Source organism: Dendrobates tinctorius, unplaced genomic scaffold (assembly GCF_039654945.1).
Source record: "Dendrobates tinctorius isolate UK_male_01 unplaced genomic scaffold, ASM3965494v1 ptg000116l, whole genome shotgun sequence".
NCBI classification, from domain to species: domain Eukaryota; kingdom Metazoa; phylum Chordata; class Amphibia; order Anura; family Dendrobatidae; genus Dendrobates; species Dendrobates tinctorius.
The window spans coordinates 23,390,809-23,417,305 of NW_027361784.1; the positions used below are offsets into that span (position 1 = coordinate 23,390,809).

Genomic DNA, 26,497 nt, shown 5'->3' on the forward strand with positions numbered 1-26,497 from the left:
TTGTACATAGGGGCAGTATTATAGTAGTTATATTCTTATACATAGGGGCAGTATTATAGTATTATCAGTATTATAGTAGTTATATTCTTGTACATAGGGGCAGTATTATAGTAGTTATATTCTTGTATATGGGAGCAGTATTATAATAGTTATATTCTTGTACATAAGGGCAGTATTATAGTAGTTATATTCTTGTATATAGGGGCAGTATTATAGTAGTCATATTCTTGTACATAGGGGCAGTATTATAATAGTTATATTCTTGTACATAAGGGCAGTATTATAGTAGTTATATTCTTGTATATAGGGGCAGTATTATAGTAGTCATATTCTTGTACATAGGGACAGCATTATAGTAGTTATATTCTTGTACATAGGGGCAGTATTATAATAGTTATATTCTTGTACATAGGGTGCAGTATTATAGTAGTTATATTCTTGTACATAGGAGCAGTATTATAGTAGTTATACTCTTGTACATAGGAGTAGTATTATAGTAGTTATATTCTTGTACATAGTGGCAGTATTATAGTAGTTATATTCTTGTACATAGGAGCAGTATTATAGTAGTTATATTCTTGTACATAGGAGCAGTACTATAGTAGTTATATTCTTGTACATAGGGGCAGTATTATAGTAGTTATATTCTTGTACATAGGGACAGTATTATAGTAGTTATATTCTTGGACATAGGAGCAGTATTATAGTAGTTATATTCTTGTACATAGGAGCAGTATTATAGTAGTTATATTCTTATACATAGGAGCAGTACTATAGTAGTTATATTCTTGTACATAGGAGCAGTTTTATAGTAGTTATATTCTTGTACATAGTAGCAGTATTATAGTAGTTATATTCTTCTACATAGGAGCAGTATTATAGTATTTATATTCTTGTACATAGGGGCTGTATTATAGTAGATATATTCTTGTACATAGTGGCAGTATTATAGTAGTTATATTCTTGTACATAGGAGCAGTATTATAGTGGTTATATTCTTGTACATAGGAGCAGTACTATAGTAGTGATATTCTTGTACATAGGAGCAGTATTATAGTAGTTATATTCTAGTACATAGGAGCAGTATTATAGTAGTTATATTCTTGTTCATAGTAGCAGTATTATAGTAGTTATATTCTTGTACATAGGAGGAGTATTATAGTAGTTATATTCTTGTACATAGGGGCAGTATTATAGTAGTTATATTCTTGTACATAGGAGGAGTATTATAGTAGTTATATTTCTGTACATAGGGGCAGTATTATAGTAGCTATATTCTTGTACATAGGAGCAGTATTATAGTAGTTATATTCTTGTACATAGGAGCAGTATTATAGTAGTTATATTCTTGTACATAGGGGCAGTATTATAGTAGTTATATTCTTGTACATAGGTGCAGTATTATAATAGTTATATTCTTGTACATAGGGACAGTATTATAGTAGTTATATTGCTGTACATAGAGCCAGTTTTATATTTTCAGAGTTATATCTTGTAATAAGCTGTGCATCTGTGTTTTCATCATAGGATCAGGACTGATTTTTGGAAGTAAACAATGAAGGCTCCTACTGAATGAATGAAGCAATGAGCTGTCCAGTCACAAGGAATTGCGATAGAAATGAACTAGGAAAGTTCTATAACTTATTATTACACAGTGTATTTGCTGATACTGTGATTCCCTTAATGTACTGTTGTTTGAAGGCACAAAAAAAGTTAGATTTATTATCACTTAGGGCTCCTGAATCTATGGTAGATATTCACTTGGAGTTTTGGAAATGAAAATCTGACAGCCAATACCTATATGTTTGGAGCGGATTAACAGAATTGAATCCTAAATGTGGAGCAACAGGTTCATGTTATAGTTGTTATTAATGTACAGTCTCTTCTGTCAGTCTTGGGGGCTATAAAACACCAGGTGTCCCGTGTCTCATGTCCCGCTGACATCCACACATAAACTGAATTTACAGTATTAACCAATATGTGATTTAGGACTAGATTTGAGTAATGAGAAACACATGACAATGGGGTCTTAGTGATTGAAGAACACTCTGCAGTCAATGACATGGAAATAAACTGGATAACACAGAGTTTAGCTTCATTTGTGTTCATGTGTCCAAAATTAAGGTTAGCTAGCTCTGGAGGATAACTCTACCCAGCTATGGCACTTTACCTTAGAACACATTTGTATTGTCCAAAATATTATGGCTCATTACACATAGATTAAAATCATCCAAATCCGTCAATTTCGGCAGGACTGGACGTCTATGTAATGTCCAAATCAACAGCTTTCTAGAAATGCCCGTATATATTTGTGTATAAGCCGACCCGAGTATAAGCCGACCCCCCCTAATTCTGCCACAAAAAACTGGGAAAACTTATTGACTCGCATATAAGCCTAGGGTGGAAAATGCAGCAGCAACTGGTAAATTTCAAAAATAAAAATAGATACAAATAAAAGTAAATTTAATTGAGACATCAGTAGGTTAAATGTTTTTGAATATTCATATTGAATCAGGAGCCCCATATAATGCTCCATACAGTTCATGATGGCCCAATAAGATGCTCCATACAAAATACACCCCATATAATGCTGCACAAAGGTTAATAATGACCCCATAAGATGCTCTGTAGAATAATATGCCCCATAAACTGCTCCATAGATTATGCCCCATATGCTACCCTATAAAATGCTCCATAGATTATGCCCCCATAAGATGCTCCATAATTTATGCCCCATATGCTGCTGCATAGATTATGCCCCATATGCTGCCCCATAAGATGCTCCATAGAATAGGCCCCATATGCTGCCATTGCTGCTGCAAATAAAAAAAAATTACATACTCACCTCTAGTCACTGGGGCCAGGTGCTGGTGTCACCGCTGGCTCACGACCCTGGCACTGGCGATATTTACGGATCCTTGCTCCAACGCTGCGTGCCGCTCTGTCTTCCGTGTCCTGTGTCAGTGACTGTAGTATAGGTAATGGGGTGCTCACCACAATAAAGTGGGTGCCCAGGGGTAAGGTAGATACTAATAGAAAAGATAACCCCGGCACACTCGTTTGAATTACGAGAAAACAATGCACATAGCTGCTCTTAATTTTTATTTAAAGCGGACCAAAAAATGAAAAATACAGACAAAATTATCCAACGTTTCGGCTCGCAGGCCTTTATCAAGGAATTATCTGTAATGATAAACAAATCTTTCAAAACCATGCAAATATTCTTATGCACTCGAAAAAAATGATAAAAAAATTAATAATAAAAGGTCCATATAGTACATTCAAGTATCAAAATCAATTACTCATTATAACATAAAAATTGTCAAAATACAGTGAAAACATTTCCACAAGAGAAGATGTACATATACAAATATATTTTTCTCCACCCCAATATATAAGTATCTCATAAGACAAGATTAATGCAAATTGTATTCAATACCTGTAAATAGATAGAAGACAAACGGGTCCTAAATGCTGACTGGATCAACGTTCAATAGTGACCCATAAGAGTCACCTACTACAAAGCAAAAAAACATAGAGAAAGTAGAGAAAGTATAGAAAGTATATATACCTGTGCCACAAAAAAAGGGGACAAAACGATCCAAGATTGTAACATACCTATTCCATAAGTGCATATCTCAGACGTCAGGAGAAAGTGCGGTAGCGTGGTGCGCTGTGGACGCCCTGTGCTAACACCGTCCCTTAAATACACACACAAACAAAATACTTCCGGGTGGAGAGCGGCGTTACCCGCTGTGTACTGCGCACGCGCCACCAAGCCGTCCCTCACCAGACGTAAAAGAAGCCGGGCAGAAGAGGGCAGTGAAGAGCGGCGTTACCCGCAATGTACTGCGCACGCGCCACCAAGCCGTCCATCACCAGACGGGAAAGAGACAGGGCAGAAGAGGGCAATGTGGCCTTATAAACTGCGCACGCGCCACCCACGGACAGCATGAGCGGCCAATAGGAATGAATCCTCCCAGAAGTGCAGTGACGTGATGAACAGTGTTGGAACCTTTTGCACCAAAACGCTGTGACCGGATGCTATTATTAGGTTATCTGAAAGATAGAAATAGATGTTTATAAAATAAAATAACAATCTCTGATAAAAGACTAATTAGTATATAGAGTTTACCAAATAAAGAAATAGAAGGATAAAGAATAAACCAAAATACAAAAAATAAACCAAAATACAAAAAACAAAAAACAAAAAATACCTACACCTACAAGAAAATACCAGCACCTACAAAAAAATATAAATAAAATCCCTATTATTAGATTTTAAATTTATAAATGTTAATAAATGTTAATACACACTAATACAGAGAAAGGAGGGACAATATTAACCTGAAAAATAATCAATGATAAGAGACCTCATATTCTCTATTTAGACCTAATGGTGCTAATGTTTGAAGCGTGTAAATCCAAAAGGATTCACGCTCCTTCAATCTCTTTAACCTATCGCCACCCCTTCTTGATACCTGAACTTGGTCAATAACCTGGTACCTCAGCTGGGCAACAGAGTGGCCACATGATAAGAAATGAAACGGAATGGGTAATAAAGTACGTCCGCACCTGATAGTAGACTTATGCTGTGAAATGCGGTCGCGGACATGCTGGGTAGTTTCCCCAACATATCCGAGACCGCACGGGCACTTAATGAGATAGACCACATATGATGAATCACACGTGAAATATCCCTTAATGGGATAGTGTCGTCCTGTCCTAGGGTGAGTAAAAGAATTCCCTTTAACAACATTAGAGCACTGCAGACACCCCAAACACGGAAAGGTCCCGTTACGGGGTGTGGTCAATGTCCTTTGAATGGGTTCCTTCCTACTCGAACCTATATCGGCCCTTACCAGGAAATTTTTTATATTATTAGGACGTCTGTAGCACATTATAGGTTGCATAGAAAATTCAGAAACATTAGGATATGATTCCCCAAGCAAATGCCAATGCTTCAAGATGCATTGATTAATCAAATGATTGAATGGATGGAATGTGCTTACAAATGCTAATCTGCATCCTTTCTCCCTAGATTGGGTGGGTCCATGCCCACGTTCGAGTACAGAATTGGGATAACCTCTATTCCGGAAACGTTCCTCAGTTTCCTTTAATCTCATATCCCGGACCGATGGATCCGAGACTATCCTCTCGATTCTAACAAATTGCGACCTAGGTAATGCTCGTTTAACATGTTTAGGGTGACAACTATCAAAGTGCAACAGGCTGTTCCTATTGGTAGACTTAACATATAAATCAGTATCAATGGAGCCATCGGACCTTATTATGATCAAAGTATCCAGAAAATTAATGGAGTGACAATCATGGTGAAGAGAAAAAGATAAGCCGGTAATACACCCATTTAAATAATCCAAAAATTGAAAAAGAGTTTCCTCATTACCTGTCCAAATTAAAAAAACGTCATCAATATATCTTTTCCAATATATTCCAAAAGATGTAAATAAATGATAATTATAAACAAACGAATCTTCAAAATGTGCCATAAAGATGTTGGCATACAGGGGTGCCACATTGGACCCCATGGCTGTCCCCCTCTTCTGTATGAAAAATTGATCCTCAAATAGAAAAAAATTTTTGGTCAAAATAAGTGAAAGTAAATCCCTACAGAATTCAATCTGATCTCCTGAAAAGGTCGTATTTTTAGATAAAAAATCAATCATAGCGTGTATGCCTTCCTGATGTCCAATGCTAGTATACAGGCTATTCACATCTAATGTTACCAATCTGCTCCCAGATGGAATGGGCCCAATGGCTTTAATACTCTCTAAAAAATCAGAGGTATCCTTAATAAAAGATTTAATTAGAGGTACATAGGGGGTCAAAATCTTCTCTAACGTAATTGACAAAGGGGAAAGAATAGAGTTAGTAGAGGCGACTATCGGTCGTCCAGGCGGTTTTAACAGATTTTTATGTATCTTTGGAAGGGTGTAAAACACCGGTACAGTGGGATTAGTGTTGACAAGATACTCGCTGAGCTTAAGATCAATAATGCCTGACTGGCAATAGAAATCAACAAATCTCTTAATACACCTTGCTATATCATATGTAGGATTATATGAGATTGGAATATATGTATCAGTATCATTCAATTGAGAAAGAATCTCAGCTACATAATATGACCGATCCATGACAACCAATGCCCCGCCTTTATCGGCTGGTTTTATAACCAATTTCTTATTCTCTTTTAGATCATTTAATGATCTTTTCTCTTCCAATGTCAAATTATTTTTAATACGTAAATGACCCCTACTAATCACCTGTAATGCCTCGTTAATATCACGCTGTACCAGGCTGACAAAGGTCTCTACCGGATGATAAATCCGTGGTGGCATAAAATTACTCACAGACCTCAGTTTCAATGATGATAATGTAAATTTAGCAAACATATCAGTGGTGTCCAAACTCGTAACAGGACCTCGATCAGAAAAATGTGCCCTAAGTCGCAACGTTCTATAAAACCTATGTAAGTCCTGATCCACCTGGAATGCATTAAATGATGAAGTAGGACAGAAACTTAAACCTTTTTCCAATAAAGTCATTTCCGAAGGGGAAAGGTTTTCAGACGAGATGTTATATACGATGTTATCTCTTTGTCTCCTACCTGTGATCTCGTTGTCATTCTCGATTTTTTTTTGTAAAATAAATTACATACTCACCTCTAGTCACTGGGGCCAGGTGCTGGTGTCACCGCTGGCTCACGACCCTGGCACTGGCGATATTTACGGATCCTTGCTCCAACGCTGCGTGCCGCTCTGTCTTCCGTGTCCTGTGTCAGTGACTGTTCAGGCAGAGGGCGCGGTGCGCACTAACAACTTCATCGCGCCCTCTGACCTGAACATCACAGACGGAGGACGCAGAGGACAGAGTGGCGCGCAATGATGGAGCGGGGACAGGTGAATATCGCATATACTTACCCCCTCCTGGCACGGTCTCTGCAGCCCCTCCTGGCGCGGTCTCCGGCAGTTATTCCTTCCTTCAGCGGTCACGTGGTACCACTCATTAAAATCATGAATATGTGCATATTCATGACTTTAATGAGCGGTACCATGTGACCGCTGAAGGAAGGAGCCTGAGATCGTCGGAGAAGCGAGGGGGCTGCAGAGACCACACTAGGGGGGTAAGAATGATCTGACACCCCTGCTCCCCCTCCCCCCGCCGACCCTCTGTTGTATATGACTCACGTATAAGCCGAGAGGGGGACTTTCAGCCCCCCAAAAATGGGCTGAAAATCTCGGCTTATACGCGAGTATGTACTGTAAATATGAGTAGACAATAATAACACATTTTGAGTTTGAAAAAGCCCCCCTCCTCCTCTTCCTCTTCCTCCTCCTACTGCTCTTCCTCCTCTTCTTCTCATCAAAGTTTTTATCCTCTTGATATATTGCAATCATCATATTGTATAGCACTGTGCACTTACAGTTGCTCATTTTGCCTTTCTACAAATCTTTTTTTCTCTTTTCTCTGCTTTATGTAGAAACAGAATGTCTCTTTATCCTGCAGAAATCAATCTTCTCTTCAACTCCAGACCAAGCTACTCTCTTCCTTCTCCCTGCCATAGACTTTTGCAGTGATTGATGACTTGTGCAGAGAAAATTGACCTCTTGGCAAATAGAGCTCAGAAGGATTTATTTCATCTGTTATTAATCACGTGATGTCATAGACTTAATGGAAAAGAGAAAAATTAGATTCATAGAAAGCCAAAATGACCAATTGTAAGTGCACAGTTATATATAATATGATGAGTGCACTATATTAAGAGGATAAAAATGTATACCTTTATTGGACACTGATTGAGTTCAAAGTTCAAATACTTCCCCAGAAATCAAACTTGACTATTATTATTTTTTTTAAGCACCATGTTTCTATGGTTTGTCTGACTTTTACTGTTAGCCAGTGATGTAACATGGCTTTGCAGTGCTTGGGGCTAAGTAAATATTTTGTGTCCCCAGTCTTGTGAATTGTTAGTTCCTTCCACCAGTTGAAGCCCAGATATTGTAATTTCAAGAAAATACTGATGTTATTGTGACACCCCAGAGTCCGGATGTCAGTGACATTGCCTCCCTCTAATGGGTAAAGTCATGCTTGGAGGCAGAAAAGGGACCCCCATGCCAGACAGCATAGATTAAATCACAATTTCCTGCTGCAGGTTAGGAAAAGGAGATGCCTTATAAATTCTGGCCAGCAGAGGGGGTTGGTGAGTCAGCTAGAAGTCAGCTGAGGGAGTTGTCATGGAAACGAGAACAGCTGTGAGCTGTGAGGAAAAATGACAGTTAAACGTGAGGATGTGAGGTAAAAGGATCTTTCTGGAAGATTCTGTCAGTTCAAGACAGGCAGCTGATCTGTGAAGAAGGAAAAGGACACAAACAGAGATAAGAGGCTCTGGGAAAGCTAAAATGCTGCATATTGCAGACCCCTGAGCGAAGCACTAATAGGGAGAAAAGGGACATCAGAGTCCATGGTGGTCAGAAGCTGTATATTCTGATCGCCGAATCTGAAAGTACAGAGAATTGTAAATTCCTGTGCGACATTGAACACCTGAGGGCACGACAGCAGATAAGGAGCCCGGGGCCGATGGTGAAAAGGACGGTACCCGTGGAATAGGCTCATGCTGACAGCCGTACAGGTTAGTGAAATCATCACGCCTTTCGTTGTGGAGAAAGAGAAAAAGCAGGATGGCACTCACCGTTGACGTGAATCAAATCACTTTATTTCACATACACAAGGCATCGGCATAGGCACGGGAGCAATGTGCTGGAAGAAGGACAACAGTCATTTTGCGCTCAATATGCTTCAACCTCTTTAAGCGTACTGAGCGTGAAACGGCTGTTGTCCGTCTTCCAGCACATTGCTACCGTGCCTATGCCGATGCCTTGTGTATGTGAAATAAAGTGATTTGATTCACATGAACAGTGAGTGCCATCCTGCTTTTTCTCTTTCTCCACAATGAAATGTTCTGTTTTTTCAATATGGGATTGAGCACCCGTTCCAAGTGGGATTAAGGTGTTTTTTATTAATGTGAAAAATATATGTGCAGACATTCAGGGTATTTTTCCACACAACGGTGCCGGATATCTATTTTCTCAATTTGTGGAAATCATCACGCAATTGAGGGTCCCAGCATAGTTATATACAGCGGAGAACCATACACAAAGCGCAGAAGGAAGGTCCTAAATCCCCACCTGGCAAGGTGGATCCCCTGAATGCCTCCAGGCGAGCCGGACTCATTCCATCACCTGTATGTGGTACTCCGGACTACAATCACTTTCAAGTAAAAGGTAAAGAAACCGCACCTCTCTGTGTCTTTCTCTCATTTCTCTGCACCCTAATGTTCACAGCCATTTTGACTATTAATTTAACATCTTTGCCCTGGGACTACAGCCCTACCTGTGGAGAGCTATTTTCACCTCAGTTGCGACACACCAACAGTCTCAGGGGAACAACACCGCAGCGCTGGTCACCTCTGACCAGAATACCACAGGTGGCGTCACGTATTTAACCATCCATAAACTTTATCTTCATTTTTACCACCTAAATACCACACAACTTTCCCCTACTTTACTAATGGACGCCTCTGGGCCACGGACCGGGTTGCCGCCGCCATGACACCGTCCCCCATTGAAGTCGACGGGTCCGGTACCGAGTTCTCCCAGGCCCCGCGAGGCGCTCCATCCGCTCCATTATCACAGTTTGGACTTTGACCCCCCTTTTTTTCTTGCTTTTTGGTAAAATAAAAATTATTACATTTTTTTAGGACATGATTTTATTACCCTAGCCCTATTCTCTAACTCTAGACCTAAGCCTAATCCTAACCCTAGCAACTTTTTTCCCAGTACACTTTGGTGCCCAAGGCAACTGCTAACCCCGACCTCACTCTGACGCTGCATCACTTCCGTTGACTTACCTTGGCCCGTGTTCTGTCTTTGTGCAACTCCTGTATGAGCATGTGGACTCCATTAAAGGGTAAGCATGTCTGATAGAAAGCAGCCATGTTTTTCTAATCCTGCACAACCCCTTTAAGCAGTGTTGTTTATTTCTTGAGCAGGGATCTTGTGCTTCTTGCTATAGTTCTCTTATTATGACATTCTTCCGATTTTGACATATGTCCACAAACGCGACTCTCAGCCTTTTGTCTTTCCAGGAACTTTCATGTAGTTCTCTCCCTTATTGGCTGAAGAGTTCGGTTTATGAGGAACGCCTGTAATTTGAAGGTGAAAATGTTAGACCGGTCTGTTATGTCTCCCGTGTAAATGAAAGTCGAAAGATAGAAGAATTAATTAATCATCCGCCACTTTGGAGAACTTCTGAGCAGCCAGATGGGATTTCCTAGAAAACTTAATTGCAGTATTGGACAAAAAAGCGTAAAAGCTCAAAAGAAAAAGTGTTGCTATAAAGATTTATTGGAAATCAGCCGGGCTTAATCTCTGCCTCACATTTTATTCTTTTATGTACTTTAATAAAAAGGAAATTAATTAAATGAAGGACTGGAATAATCAGCTGCAACCTGCATGGGGGATTATGCAAAAAAACATCCCGGAGCAGCTTTCTGTGCAGCAGACGGACACTGAGGCTTTACTTCGGATCACTCTTAAAGGAGTACACCCTTCTTGAAGGTTTTTTTTTCATATAAAGGCAGGAAATGTCCTAAAACACAAAAACAAACATTACTAATTAATTACCAATTAGCTTCCCTGCAAATCTAGTGCAGCTGCTCTGGTGGTCTTCTCTGGTTCCCACCAGTCTTTGTTTACTTCCTAACAGATGAACACATGGTATCAATCCGTGTGACCATAGCAGCCAATCAGTTAATTTTGTAGGGAATCTGTCAGCAGGTTTTTACTATTTAATCTGATAGCAGCATCATATAGAGCAAGAGCGCCTTATTCCAGGGATGTGTCACTTATTAGCCTGTTTGCTGTAGTTCTATGTTTTACCAGCAGTAGATTATCTTTGCAGGACTAGCTCTCACGTGCAGTCCAGTCCTGCTAATATGTGTAATCCCGCCCCCACAGGAAGCTGCCAATCAGTAATGTGGGAGTGGCTATACACAGCTCAGCATTCCGACCTCTGCTAGATCTGCAGCAGAGAGAACAGGAATTCTATCCAAACTACAGCAAGAAGCCCAGTAAGTGACACATTATTGGACTCAGGCGCATTATTGTGCAGCTTTCAAGTTACATAGTGAAAAACCTGCTGACAGATTCCTTTTAACAGGGACTCCTGTCTGTTTGGCAGCAGTGGTCACCTGAATGGACAGCAAATAAATATCTGTAGAAAAGTAAACAAAGACCACCAGAGCTGTGGTGCTGTAGAAAAAGGGGAATGAAGGGGTCAATTTTTGTTTTTCTTATTAATAATAATAATAATAATAATAATGATAATAATAATAATCGTTATTTATATAGCACCAACATATTCCACAGCGCTTAACAGTTTAACAGTTTCAAAACACAAGTCATAAGTAACAACGTTAACAATACAATAATTAAAGCAAAATAAGCCGCCCCTGCTCGTGAGAGCTTACAATCTACAATGAGGTGGGGGAGATACAGAGTACAGGTGTGTATTTACAATGGTGTATTTACAATGATGGTCCAGCCATCTTGAGGGAGTGAGGAATGGATGGAGATAGTGAATGAGCTGCACACGCACACTTACACATAAAATGACTTTGATTAGTGAATGTGATAGGCCGCTTTGAACAAATGTGTTTTGAGGGAGCGCCTAAAACTATGCAAATTGTGGATAGTCCTAATTTCTTGGGGTAGAGCATTCCAGAGGAATGGTGCAGCACGGGAGAAGTCTTGGAGTCGGGAGTGGGAGGTACGGATATGTGCAGAGGTTAGTCGAAAGTCGTTTGCAGAACGCAGCGGTCGGTTAGGCCGATAGACAGAAATGAGGGAAGAGATGTAAGGGGGTGCCGCACTGTGGAGAGCTTTGTGGATGAGAACAAGTACTTTGAATTGGATCCTATAATGAATGGGCAGCCAATGTAACGACTGCCGAAGAGCGGACGCGTCCGAGTACCGATTAGCCAGATGGATGACCCTGGCTGCAGCATTAAGGATGGACTGGAGAGGGGAAAGTCGAGTAACGGGGAGGCCAATTAATAGAGCATTGTAGTAGTCCAGGTGGGAGTGGATCAAGGCGACAGTAAGGATTTTTGTTGTTTCCATGGTGAGAAAAGGGCGGATTCTAGAGATGTTCTTTAGGTGTAAGGCTAGTTTCACACTAGCGTTTATTCCACGCAGCGCACAGCGCTGCTAAGCCCCGCCCCCTGCCGGCTCCCTGCCCGCCCCATCCGGTCATCACCGCCTACTATCGCACATGGACGCTTGCGATCTGCGCACCCTATCTTTAGCATCGGGTGCGCAGATCGTGCGCTGGCCGTGCACTAGTAGGATTTTGGCATGCGCTGCGCACTTTTGAAGGTGCGCCCGTGTGCGCCAAACGCAGCATGTTGCATTTCGGCGTGCCCGGCGCACCTTCGAAAGTGCGCAGCGCACGCCAAAATCCTACCAGTGCACGGCCAGCGCACGATCTGCGCACCCGATGCTGAAGATAGGGTGCGCAGATCGCAAGCGTCCATGTGCGATAGTAGGCGGCGATGACCGGATGGGGTGGGCAGGGAGCCGGCAGGGGGCAGGGCTTAGCGTCGCCGTGCGCTGCGTGGAATAAACGCTAGTGTGAAACTAGCCTCAGTGGCAAGAACAGGTAAGAGTTGTATATGGGATGTGATTGAGAGATTGGTTTCAAACATAATACCCAGACAGCGCGCCTACTGCCGGGGTGTTATTATGGTGCCACCCACGGAGAGGGTAATGTCAGGTTTAGGAAGGTTAGTAGATGACGAAAGCAGAAGAAGTTCAGTTTTGGGGAGGTTGAGTTTCAGACAGAGAGCGGACATGATGTTGGATACCATGGATAGGGGCCTGAGGAGGGAGTGGAAGGTGTCAAAAAGTTTCTTGAGGTTGTTGGATAGTGAGGAGATCAGGGTGGTGAAATAGGTCTGTTTGGCGAGGTGAAGGGCAGAGTTATAGGTTCTTAACATAAATTTGAAGTGGATGAAGTCTTCTGGTGTGCGAGTTTTCCTCCAAAAATGTTCAGCGCTCCTAGAGCTTCGCTGAAGAAGTCGAGTTTGTGATGTGAGCCAGGGCTGTTTTACTCTGTGTTTGGAGGTTCTGAGGGTGAGGGGAGCTACTTGGTCAAGCGTGCTTCTGAGTGTGTCATTGTAGTGATTTACAGCCAGATCAGGACAGGAAAAAGAGGAGCTTGGGGATAGTAGATTTTGGGTTCCAGTACCATCTCTATGCTGATGACACCCAATTATACGCTTCTTCTCCTGATATCACGCCAGCCTTTCTAGAAAACACCGGCAATTGTCTAAACGCTGTGTCTAACATCATGTCCTCACTATATCTGAAACTGAACCTGTCAAAGACTGAACTCCTTGTGTTTCCTCCCTCTACTAATGTACCTATACCCGACATTGCCATTTCTGTGTGTGGTTCCGCTATTACTCCCCAACAACATGCCCGCTGTCTTGGGGTCATACTTGATTCCGAGCTTTCCTTTGCCTCCCACATTCGATCACTGGCTCGCTCTTGTTATCTGCACCTCAAAAACATCTCTAGAATTCGACCTTTTCTTACTTTTCATTCTGCAAAAACTCTGTTTCTCTTATTCATTCTCGTCTGGACTATTGTAACTCTCTTCTAATCGGTCTCCCTCTTACCAAACTCTCCCCTCTCCAATCTGTCTTGAATGCTGCAGCCAGGATCCTATTCCTCGCCAATCGTTACACCGATGCCTCTACCTTGTGTCAGTCATTACACTGGCTACCCATCCACTCCAGAATCCAGTACAAACTTATTACCCTCACCCACAAAGCCCTCCATGGCTCAGCACCACCCTACATCTCCTCTCTTGTTTCAGTATACCACCCTACCCGCGCCCTCCGTTCTGCTGATGACCTGAGGTTAGCATCCTCAATAATCAGAACCTCCCACTCCCGTCTCCAAGACTTTACACGTGCTGCGCCAATTCTTTGGAATGCACTCCCCAGGTCAATACGATTAGTCCCGAATCCCTACAATTTTAAGCGTGCCCTGAAAACGCATTTATTCAGACTGGCCTATCGCATCAACACATTAACCTAATCTATCCCTGTGTGGCACAATCAAAAATTTTACCATAACCAGGTTCCCCGCATCATGTTACCACATGCTTTATGCATCCATTAGCCCTCTGTGTCTGTACTGTTACACACTTAACATTATGGCTGCTCCATACAATCAGGGCAACTGTTACCACCCACCTTTCGTGTCTACCTCTTTCCTCATAGACTGTAAGCTTGCGAGCAGGGCCCTCATTCCTCTTGGTATCTGTTATGATCTATGTGATTATTGTTATGCTGTAATGTCTATCATCTGTACAAATCCCCTCTGAAATGTAAAGTGCTGCGGAATATGTTGGCGCTATAGAAATAAAATGTATTATTATTATTATTATTATTATTATTATAGTGATGAGTGCAGGGAGTCTGCAGATGTATGAGGGTTAATGGCTTGTAAATTTCTGAATGTGTGGTAGGTAGGAGTGTGCTGGGGTGGGCAAGGATTTGGGAGCGTGAAGGAGAGAATGTTGTGGTCAGAGAGGGGAAGCGGTGAGTTATTTAGGTAGGAGATTGAACAGGGCAGGACAAAGACCAGGTCAAGGGTGTTACCATCTGTGTGGCTCAGAGGTTGAGAGCTGTCATGATCCACGACTCGGAAATCATACAACATTGCATTGTTTCTGTTTCATTGCTATGTAATCAGTTTGCCTTTTAGAAGTTTGTCCTCCCTCTCTCCCTGTAGCTCTCATGTAAGTAAATACTGACTTCGTCTTTCTCAGATAGTGTATGTTGATATCTACACAGCTCTGGTTTAGAACTGTCTTTTCAACTATTGTAATTGTGCATAACTACAAGAATTCAGCTGGAAAATAAATCTTCTTCTGGAATCTTCATATGTGCCTCTGCAGTCGAGTTCAGCTTTCTGATGAAATTTCTTTGCGTGAGTACTGATACATAAAGATATCAATAGAAACATTGTCTCAGAGCCCCACACTCGCAGCCTAGTTATGGAGTCAGAATATCATCTACAGCATTTCCAGCCTTTTTGTTTCTCCTGGACAACCCTTTTAGGCATCTATGGCATAGTAAATATGCATTCTCTATCTGATAGGGTCATTTCACATATCAGGGCCTTAATACTTTTTCATCTCATTGAGCCTCGTAAACTATAAATGTCAAAATCTCCATAGAGTTCAATGGACAGATGTCCGTCCTTGTGGAAAGAGCCTAAAATTGAACATTACTAGGATGGGACTATCAGATTTGAGTAACAATATTGATAAGTAAGAAGTAGGGGTAGATCATGGTGTCATTGAAGAGTTAGGTTCAATATAGAGTCACTGCACGCGTTGATTGTATTCAAAGTGAAATATTTTTATTATTATTAGTTGATGGTAAGGAAGTGACAGCTGACGTTTCGGCCTGACAATGGCCTTTATCACATAGTCGCACTTATAGATGAGGGTCTGTGGTCACCAGGTAATGGGTGTCACTGCTAGACAATATTTCGCAAATGTTTGTGGATAATCCGAAGTGGCCAATGATCCTGATTCCTGAGGAGCCAACGTGGAGCAAGTATGCCAGAGGATCATCGGTGGCACAGTGGAGGAAGCAGGCACCGCCGTGCCTGAGCAGTGCTTCATCCACTGCGCTGTAGGGAAGGTGACCTGACGGACAGACTTGTCAGAATAGAGAAAGGAAGGTTTGCACAGTTTAGACAGGTGTTAGTTATCACAGTGGGGGAAACAGCTAAGGAAGTGTAGTGGATGTGCAGTACCTTGGGTTGACCGTTAGAGGGCAGGGAGGAGTGTGAGTGAAGGGCTTGACATCTGCTTAGGGCTTAGGAAACCGTTGGTCATGGGGGCGGAGTTACAGGGAACCGGGAATGATATAAATTTGACAGGAGGGTTCCAGAAAGTTCCAGTCCCCAGGGGGAGCTCAAGTGACAGGAGGACTGCGACAGTTTGTGCACTGTGAGGAAAACCAAACCAGGGGGACTGAGAAGAGAGAAAGTCAGGGGGGTGGTCCTGACACAAAAGTACCTCAGTATAGACGAGGCACCGAGGTAAAGCATACCATATTGAGAGAGACGACTGATCAGTAAAGGTACTGTTGGTTTACGGGCCAAAGGCGGCCACAGTGACGGATCTGACAGGAGCGTCGAAGAGTGAATAGGGGACGGCACGTATATGAACGTCCCCGATGTAAAGTACGGTGTGCGGGAAGCGGCCCTGGAAATGGAGGGCTGATAAGTGAAGTGAATTGGTGAATTGAAGTGCGGTGTACTTCTGAGGCCATCAGGCGGACGGCAAGAGAATAAACTTGGACCTGTTGTACCCGAAACCTGCCTCATCTTGTGTCTGTACGTCACTGCGCGGTATACAGAGGGACCACCCCCCAGTCCGGCCCAGCACTTCTACAGCGCCACCAATGGTCCTCTGGCATACTTGCTCCACGTTGGCTCCTCAGGAATCAGGATCACTGGCCACTTTGGATTATCCACAAACATTTGCGAAATATTGTCTAGCAGTGACACCCATTACCTGGTGACCACATACCCTCATCTTATAAGTGCTACTATGTGATAAAGGCCGTTGTCAGGCTGAAACGTCAGCTGGCGCTTCCTCACCGTCAACTAATAATAATAAAAATATTTCACTTTGAATACAATCAGCGTGTGCAGTAACTCTATATTGAATCTGGACTTCTGGGACTATTGGTTCCTTTTCACTAGCACCGTATACATAAAACCCTTCAGTCGAGTGCTATCCATCCCTATTATCTATTGATAGTTAGTGCACAGTTTTGGTCCCGTCCCCTTTGCTTTTTGGGTAATAAGGAGCTGTTCCTTCACCGGAGAATTAAATTGGTAGTAAGCAATGAGTGAGGAATTGAGGAGCATAACAAGGCTTGTAAGCCTCCTCACACTGGCATGTCAGGCTTTTCAATCTCCAGAAGGAGAAATCTTTCCCCTTAGATCCCATTAAGAAGCCTCTCATGTACCTTAATCAGATCTCATACTTCGCACTGACAAGTGGCAATACCGTGATACACCGCACCTGCAAACTGAGATACATATTGCAAGGCTCATTAAGGGTCGATAGTGACATTCAGGATTGCTTCTTCCAATAGGTGGTGCTAGAGTTCTAGTCCTCTTCCTCTCCAAAGAGGCAAATGGCAGAACTAACCCAAGGCTCCTGGAGGGTTAAACAAATACCAGGCTCCTCTACCCTGGGTGGCACACATAATGAAGACCCCATCACACATGCACCCTTTTATAACGATGACGAATCTGTACAAATATCTCAGGATAATAGTTTAGTTATTCCCTGTTAATGTCATAAAACTTCAAAGAGACTGAGGACAAAATGATGATAACTAACCATGTCGCTACGGGAGTCGGAGGAAATCTGTGCCTGAGGGTCTCTGCAGCTCTATTGATTGATCATTGGTCACGCACTGTTGTAGACATTTCCGACCTGTGCAAAAAAAAGTTTTGGAAAGCACAAAACACTGTGAAGAGTGACAGAAAAACCTCAGTATTAGGTATTCTGCAGGCTAAAAAAGTATCTAAAACCCAGGGAGAAATTTCCAAAATAATAGAATTGCTTCCCTCTGCTCTGTCATTTGTTTGACCAATTGCCGGAAGTGCCATGTGTCCGTAATCTAAGAGCTTTGGGTGCAGACATATAAAATGCACCAGGCATGTCCTATACATATGACCACCGCTGATGTTGAATTTTGCCAAGTACTGCCCATATAATGGGGTTGGTAGCCCGTGTCTGCTGAACAGGGGTCCACCGGGGATTTCCCCTCTTACCCTATGGGCCAGTTCTGCACATAAGTCTTTATGGGAGTTGTATGCACAATATTTAATGGGATTTACAATCCAGACAATTATTCTAAAACTATCTCTCCATTCATCCATATCATTTACATTTCGGTAATTATATGCATGTAACACGTTTATGTGTCTTGTCCGCTCTGATTCCTTTTGTATATTGAAATCTACACACAAGGAAACGATATATTTTTCTTCTGACAAGATGATTGAATATAATTCTGTAAAAATATATTTCTCCTGACTACACAAATTATTACTCCCACTGTTTATCCTCCGGTATCTGGGTCGCTATAAGCCCTGGGATGTAATTGTAGGGAAACCACATTTATTTTATCAGTTTTTATTTGTAAATTGCTGCGGTTTTGTAAAATTGACAGATCGTTGGTATGACACGCCAGAGTTAGAGTACCGTAGGACACAGAATAAAAATGGTCGATGCGCCCACATTTCCTGCAATCTTTATTTTGACATATTTCATCTACTTGATACATAATACAGGCTCCAGCTGCTGCAGAACCTCTTCTCATCTCAGGAAAGGAGAAAAGGAGTAAAGGGGAAGAAAAAAAAGAAAGAAAGAAAGAAAGAAAGAAAAAGAAAGAAAGAAAGAAAGAAAGAAAGAGACTGTTTTGCTGCTGTATAGGAATCTGGGTCAGGCTAATTTATCAGTGTTTTGATTGACAGCTTGGACATCCAATCTGTTACTGAGAGATGCAAGACTTTCTCCAGGTGTTCTCTGTTTTGGAAATTGTCCAGCTACTTAACTTAGCTGTCTGCTGCTGATCCCTGCCAGATGTAATTTGTGCTTCCTGGTGAGTGTTTGCCTGATTGTGTTGTGCTGAGTTCTGATCTTCCGCTACCTGACCCTTTGTACCATGTTCTGACTATCCCTTTGTCTTGTCCTTTTGCTTTGATCTGCTATCTCCTGGTATTTTGACCCCAGACATTGACCTGACTTATGCCTTTCCACTTGGTTATCTATGTGCTCTCTTGGTACTGACCCTGTTACATCTGACTTCTCAGCCTCTTGGGCTGTATGTGAATAGTGACTAGTACCACAAAGGGAAAAAAAATTGAAAGAAAAAAAAGGGTAAAATAAAAAAAAATGAGGAAAAAAGAATGAAAAATAGAAAGGCATAAACAGAATCACAGAAAGAAAGAAGAAAAGAATGGAGAAAGAAATAAAGTTGGAGCAGTCATGCTGATTACTGTTAGTGCTTCTCGAGTACCCGCCATAACCTCTGCCCATATAAAGAAGTACAGAACCCCTGAAACCGTGTTACAGGTGGTCATGGCTTGGGGAAGACTATTGAGAGACCCAGCAAAATGTGAAGACCCAGGGAGAGAGGCAAACCTATTGGATAAATGATGTTGAGATGTGGAGTTAGAGGGGGTGAGCATGTGGCATAGTATTGGTGGTAGTGCTGGATCAAGTGCAAGAAGAAGCCATAATCTGGAAAAAAAAAGGCTGCTTAACGGGAACCTGATATGTCCTCAAACACTATTCACCCGTAGGTATAGGGTTAATCTGTAGGTCAATAGCATTACAACGCAGTTGTCTTACCTGGCTGTCCTCCTTAGGCTGAGTTTCCATTGCGACTATTTGATGTGTTTTTTTTTATACTGTGTATTTTTGTGCGAAAAAAATGTAGTTCTGGGAAAGAGGACAGGGTTGGAAAGAATCCCGCCGGGAAAAATGACCCAGAAAATGCCAAAAAAAGTTACTAAACACTACAACAACAAAAAAGTGAAAAAAAAAAGAAAACAATGAGTCATATGATTTTGTTACTGGGATAATATACTCATGGCTCTTGGAATTCTTCTGTGAAGAAATGAAGATAAATTGCTGGAGCCAAAATGGGCTAGATCCTAAAGGGTTAATTAATTTTCATTGGTTGCATTAGGAAAAAATATTCTTCTGGGATGTAAAAACTTATAAAAAAAATACTTTGATATGGGTCACCTTCGGGTTGTGTTATTCTCGGAAGTCAGTCATGTGTCAGTAAAGGTATCAACAGGGTTTTTTTTTTATTCTTGGTCGTTTAGTAGCACGAAATGTTTGAGATTAAGGACAATAGGATTTAAGTAATCTCCCATGGTCATTGTAGAATGAAGAAGCCAGGAGGACCCCCATATGGACACGGGGAAGGCAAATCCAAGGCAAGCCAATGACCGTGCAAACCACGAGCCACCACTCTGATCACACGAGTGGAAAATGTGGACAAATGCATTAGACCGAATCACAACTTTTGGGGATTTTTGAGTGAAAAAATATATGAAGATACTGTATGCTGCAGTGATTTCATTTTTACACCATCCTAAATTATTCACGAACCTCCAAATACAAGATCTTATACAGTTACATCAATGGAAAATTTAGAGGAAAAATGTACTCCACCTAAACTGGATGTTAAAAAATTACAAAAGAAGGATTACTGACTCTGGAATCCCCCATGGATCTGATAATTTAGATTGTGAGCCCCAAACTGTAAAGCGCTGCGGAATATGTTAGCGCTATATAAAAATAAAGATTATTATTATTACTCCACTGGTCCCACAGTAATGATTTCCTGTCCAACAGTAATGTGACCACTGCAGTCAATCACTGGCAATATCGATCATGTGCTGTACATGCCCACATCACCAGAGACCATTGATTTATTGTGACACTCACTTAACTGACGGACAGGATGTCATCCATTTTACTGCCAGCATAGCGTCCAACTGTCCCGATTTGAGGGCTGAGTCCTGCATCCCGTCATGTCAGGGCTTTTGTCTCTTCATCCTTGCTCTGTAGCTCCTCCTCCTCAAGGGGGGCAGGGCCACTTCTCTCTGTCCAGTGCATAAATTAAATTATATATCCACTGCTTCTCCTTCCTGTGGTCAGTAGAGTTGAGCGAAACGGGTCGGTCAATTTCAAAAGTCGCCGACTTTTGTCAAAGTCGGGTTTCATGAAACGAAACCCGACCCTAGGATGAGGTCGGCCATGAGGTCGGCGACTTACGCGCCAAAGTCGCGTTTCAAAAGTTTGTTTTGCGCTCTTTTTCAGCCAATCAGGATCCACGGACACTGTAGGCAACGTGATGACATAGGCACGGGTCACCACCATCTTTCAGAAGGGCATGCAAGTGATTGGCTTGCTTTGGTGGGCGTCACAGGGGGTATAAAAGGGCGTGCACGCCGACCGCCATCTTACTTCTGCCGATCTTAGCATAGGGAGAGGTTGCTGCTGATTCTGTAGGGAGAGCGTTAGGCAGGGAAGAAGAAAAAAAAACTGCTTCTGCTGCTAGCGATTGTGCCTGTACAACACACCAGTCACTGTGTGTGCAGTGCAAGGGGAGGCTATATTGTGGTGTATCAGTGGTGTTGGTTGTTGGGCTGCCTTCTAAGGCTTCCTGACAGCTGCATTGCTGTTTACCCACTGCTCTGCAAACTGCTTTTTTAAAAGCAATCCCAATTTTTTTTTTTGTCCTGCTGAGGTACTGAGCTGCAAACTGCTTTTTTAAAAGCAATCCCAATTTTTTTTTTTGTTCTGCTGAGGTACTGAGCATGCATTTTTTCACACCATACAGCGGTGTACGCTCCTCACACAGTACCGTGTAACGGCTGTTATCACAGCCACAGTGAAGCTATCTGTGTCACTCTGTGAGAATAAGTCGAGGACATGTTCCGTTCTTACAGACCTGCACTCAAGGGAGATTCCTACTCTGCCCAATTCTACATACACCTTGTAGTTTGTGATACACTAGCCAATTTCTGCCTGTGACATAGCGCTGTGATATTCAGTGGGCCTCACACAATCCAAAAGTGTCCAGTGTCCACAAGTGTGCAGAAATTCAAAATCTCCCTTATCCTCTAGTCACTTTGGTCACAGCTGTGCCATCGAGCCTGTGACAAAGCGCTCAGATATTCAGTGGGCCTCACACAATCCAAAAGTGTCCAGTGTCCACAAGTGTCTGCAGAAATTCAAAATCTCACTTATCCTCTAGTCACTTTGGTCACAGCTGTGCCATCGAGCCTGTGACATAGCGCTCAGATATTCAGTGGGCCTCACACAATCCAAAAGTGTCCAGTGTCCACAAGTGTCTGCAGAAATTCAAAATCTCACTTATCCTCTAGTCACTTTGGTCACAGCTGTGCCATCGAGCCTGTGACATAGCGCTCAGATATTCAGTGGGCCTCACACAATCCAAAAGTGTCCAGTGTCCACAAGTGTCTGCAGAAATTCAAAATCTCACTTATCCTCTAGTCACTTTGGTCACAGCTGTGCCATCGAGCCTGTGACATAGCGCTCAGATATTCAGTGGGCCTCACATAATCCAAAAGTGTCCAGTGTCCACTAGTGTGAGCAGAAATTCAAAATCTCACTTATCCTCTAGTCACTTTGGTCACAGCTGTGCCATCGAGCCTGTGACATAGCGCTCAGATATTCAGTGGGCCTCACACAATCCAAAAGTGTCCAGTGTCCACTAGTGTGTGCAGAAATTCAAGATCTCACTTATCCTCTAGTCACTTTGGTCACAGCTGTGCCATCGAGCCTGTGACATAGCGCTCAGATATTCAGTGGGCCTCACACAATCCAAAAGTGTCCAGTGTCCACAAGTGTCTGCAGAAATTCAAAATCTCACTTATCCTCTAGTCACTTTGGTCACAGCTGTGCCATCGAGCCTGTGACATAGCGCTCAGATATTCAGTGGGCCTCACACAATCCAAAAGTGTCCAGTGTCCACAAGTGTCTGCAGAAATTCAAAATCTCACTTATCCTCTAGTCACTTTGGTCACAGCTGTGCCATCGAGCCTGTGACATAGCGCTCAGATATTCAGTGGGCCTCACACAATCCAAAAGTGTCCAGTGTCTGCAGAAATTCAAAATCTCACTTATCCTCTAGTCACTTTGGTCACAGCTGTGCCATCGAGCCTGTGACATAGTGCTCAGATATTCAGTGGGCCTCACACAATCCAAAAGTGTCCAGTGTCCACAAGTGTCTGCAGAAATTCAAAATCTCACTTATCCTCTAGTCACTTTGGTCACAGCTGTGCCATCGAGCCTATGACATAGCGCTCAGATATTCAGTGGGCCTCACACAATCCAAAAGTGTCCAGTGTCTGCAGAAATTCAAAATCTCACTTATCCTCTAGTCACTTAGGTCACAGCTGTGCCATCGAGCCTGTGACATAGCGCTCAGATATTCAGTGGGCCTCACACAATCCAAAAGTGTCCAGTGTCCAGTATTGTGAGCAGAAATTCAAAATCTCCCCTGTCCTATAGACACCTTGTACCTTGTTTTACATTACTATATAGTTTGTTGGATTTTGTCTACATTTCTACCAAAAATGAGGAAGGCTGTTGGAAGAGGCCGTGGAATTGGGCGGGGGTTGGCAGCTGGTAATGATGGTGTTGGTGGTGGATCTGATGGTAGTGGCAAGAGCAAAATAGGACCGAATGCAGGAGGTGTTGAGCCTGCGTCATCGTCTGGCTCCATAAGGTTTCGAAGGCTTAGTTTTCTAGGAGTTGGCAAACCGCCTTTAAAGCCAGAGCATCAGGAAAAAGTTTTGTCTTACATTGCTGTCTCAGCCTCCAGCTCTATCGCCTCCTTTTCTTCAGTTGTAAAAAGTAAAAGCACTGAGTCGTCATTGGAGGCTCATGTTCATGAACCACACCTTTCCTTGTGTCCTTCACCCCAACCAAGATTGAAGGATGACGCAGGCCATACTACTGATTACTCCATGGAGCTGTTTTCACATACCATGCCTGGATTATCAAGTCAAATGGTGAATTACCCAGGCCAAGATGAATCTGACATGGAGTGCACTGACGCACAGCCGCTGATGGATGATTCTGCTGGTACATTCACTCAGAGCACTACATTGTCCTCGCAGTGTACAGAGCCAGATTCTGACCCTGATGAGACTCAGGTGCCCCTTCCCGCACACTATACCACCATACACGGTGACACAGAGGAAGGTGCACATGACATTGAAGAGGAGGTGATGGATGACCCAGTTGTTGACCCAGATTGGCATCCATTGGGGGAAGAGGGTGCTGCTTCCAATAGCTCAGATGAGGAGCATCCACAGCAGACATCGACATCGCAACAGCTGTTATCTGGCAGGCCCGGAGCACTCCAAAGACAGGTTCCAAAAATCAAAAGAGTTGCTGGACAGCTTGTCCAGAGGGTCAAAAGATCACAGCGTGCTAGGCCGCAAAATGTCTGCCAAAGTAGGAAGAGTGCAGTGTGGCACTTTTTTGAACAAAATCCTCATGATCAGGCCAAGGTTATCTGTAAGAAGTGCGCAAAGACCTTTAGCTGAGGGAAAAATCTGAAAAATTTGAATACCAGTTGCATGCTTAGACTTTTAACCACCATGCACTTGCAAGCGTGGACACAATACCAAACCTCAAGTGCCACATGTGCAACTGATCACAACAAAGGTAGTCAGCAACGCTACATTGTTTCCCCCAATGTAAGCCCACCGGTTAGCACAGCAGCAAATGTTGAGGTGTCGTTGCAAGGCCACAGCAGTCAGGGAATCCCACTGTTGTATCAACGAAAGACTGATTCTAGGCCATCAGAAAGAACACCAACTCCATCACCATCATCAACCCTCTCTCAGTCCGCCCTGTCCACCGCTACTTCCACCATATGCAGCTCTCAAGTCCAGCTCACCCTCCCAGACACTATGAGTAGGTCAAGAAAGTACTCAGTCTCTCATCCGCGTACACTGGGTTTGAACGCCCACATTGCCAAACTAATCTCGTTTGAGATGATGCCCTTTCGGTTGGTGGAAAGCGCAGCTTTCCGGGAACTCATGGCCTATGCAGTACCACGCTATGACCTACCCAGTCGCCACTTCTTCTCTCGCAAAGCCATCCCAGCCCTCCACCATCATGTGAAAGACCACATTGTCCATGCACTCAAGCAGTCAGTGAGCGGAAAGGTGCACCTCACAACTGATGCATGGTCCAGTCGGCATGGCCAGGGCCGTTACGTGTCCATCACTGCGCACTGGGTTAATGTGGTGGATGCAGGGTCCACAGGGGACAGCGGTGGTGGGACAGTGCTGCCTAGCCCACGGTATAGGAAACAGTTGGCTGTAGGCGTTCGACCCTCCTACTCCTCCTCCTCCTCCTCCTCCAGAAGCGAAAGCTCGTCCACAGAGCGCAGTCGTACGAGCACTCCATCTGCAGCTGCCACTGTTGCACACGAGGTGTCCCCCTATCGAGCAGCTAGTGGAAAGCGTCAGCAGGCTATGTTGCAGATGATGTGTTAGGGCGACAGACACACCGCCGAGGTGCTGGCCGAGTACTTGAAGCGACAAACTGAGTCATGGCTGGGCAGTGTACATCTTGAGGCAGGCAAGGTAGTTAGTGATAACGGCCGTAATTTTGTGGCAGCCATAGCCCTTTCAAAACTCAGCCACATACCTTGCTTGGCTCACACCTTGAACCTGGTGGTGCAGCGCTTCCTCAAAAATTATCCGGAGTTAACAGCCCTGCTCCAGAAGGTGCGAAGACTGTGCGCGCACATCCGCCGGTCGCCTGTACACTCCGTTCGTATGCAGAAGCTGCAGCGATTGCTCCACCTTCCCAACCACCGCCTCATTATCGACATTGCAACAAGGTGAAACTCCACCCTGCACATGGTGGAGCGGCTGTGCGAGCAGAGGCAGGCCATAATGCATTTGTGGGAGGATACACGGCCAGGCACTTTGAGAGCAGACATGGAGTTGACAGGTGTGCAGTGGCCGAAGCTGAAAGACCTCTGTAAAGTCCTTCAGTGTTTTGAGGAATGCACACGGCTGGTAAGCGCAGACGACGCCATCCTAAGCATGAGCATCCCACTTATGCGTCTGCTCATGCAAACTTTGACGCACCTTAAGGAGCAGGCTTCTGCAGCCAATGTTGATGAGGAGGAAGAGGAGGAGGGAATCCTTGATGACATTCAGCCATTGTCTGCTCAGGGACCTCTCCTGGACGAGGTGGAGGAAGAAGAGGAGGAGGAGGAGGATGATGGGGATGATTACTTAGGGGAGGAGGATGCATCTTGTGGGACAAGTGAAAATGTTGGCGTTGCAAGGTCTGGTACAGGGTTTGTGCGTGACTGGAGGGATGTGGATTTGCCAGAAAGTGCTCCTCCAACCAGCACTCGCAGTGCATCATTGACACCGGGAACATTGGCCCACATGTCAGATTATGCCTTGCAGATCCTAAAAAGGGACCCCCGCATTGCCAAAATGATGAACGATGACGACTACTGGTTGGCCAGCATCCTGGATCCACGCTATAAAGGCAAATTACAAAACATCATGCCACAGGAGAACCTTGACCTAATATTGGCTAATAAACAAGCAACTCTGGTAAATCGGTTGCTTGAGGCATTCCCAGCACACAGCAGCGGTGATGGTTCTCACACGAGCCGTACGGGCCGGGGGCAGCTTGGCAGAGGTGTTCGTGGTGCACACAGCAGAAGTGGCGTTGGAGACAGGGGTTTCATGACAATGTTGTGGACTGATTT

The 26,497-nt window shown here is 43.4% G+C and overlaps 1 long non-coding RNA gene across 1 annotated transcript in view; it reads left to right on the plus strand.

The window, feature by feature from the left end:
• Positions 1-10,530, plus strand: part of LOC141101383 (uncharacterized) — a 34,091-nt gene extending 23,561 nt beyond the window's left edge. Inside the window, exon 3 of the long non-coding RNA XR_012234959.1 lies at positions 10,166-10,530. This is a non-coding gene — a long non-coding RNA (uncharacterized lncRNA). The remainder of the gene's footprint in view (positions 1-10,165) is intronic.
• The last annotated feature ends 15,967 nt before the right edge of the window (positions 10,531-26,497 follow it).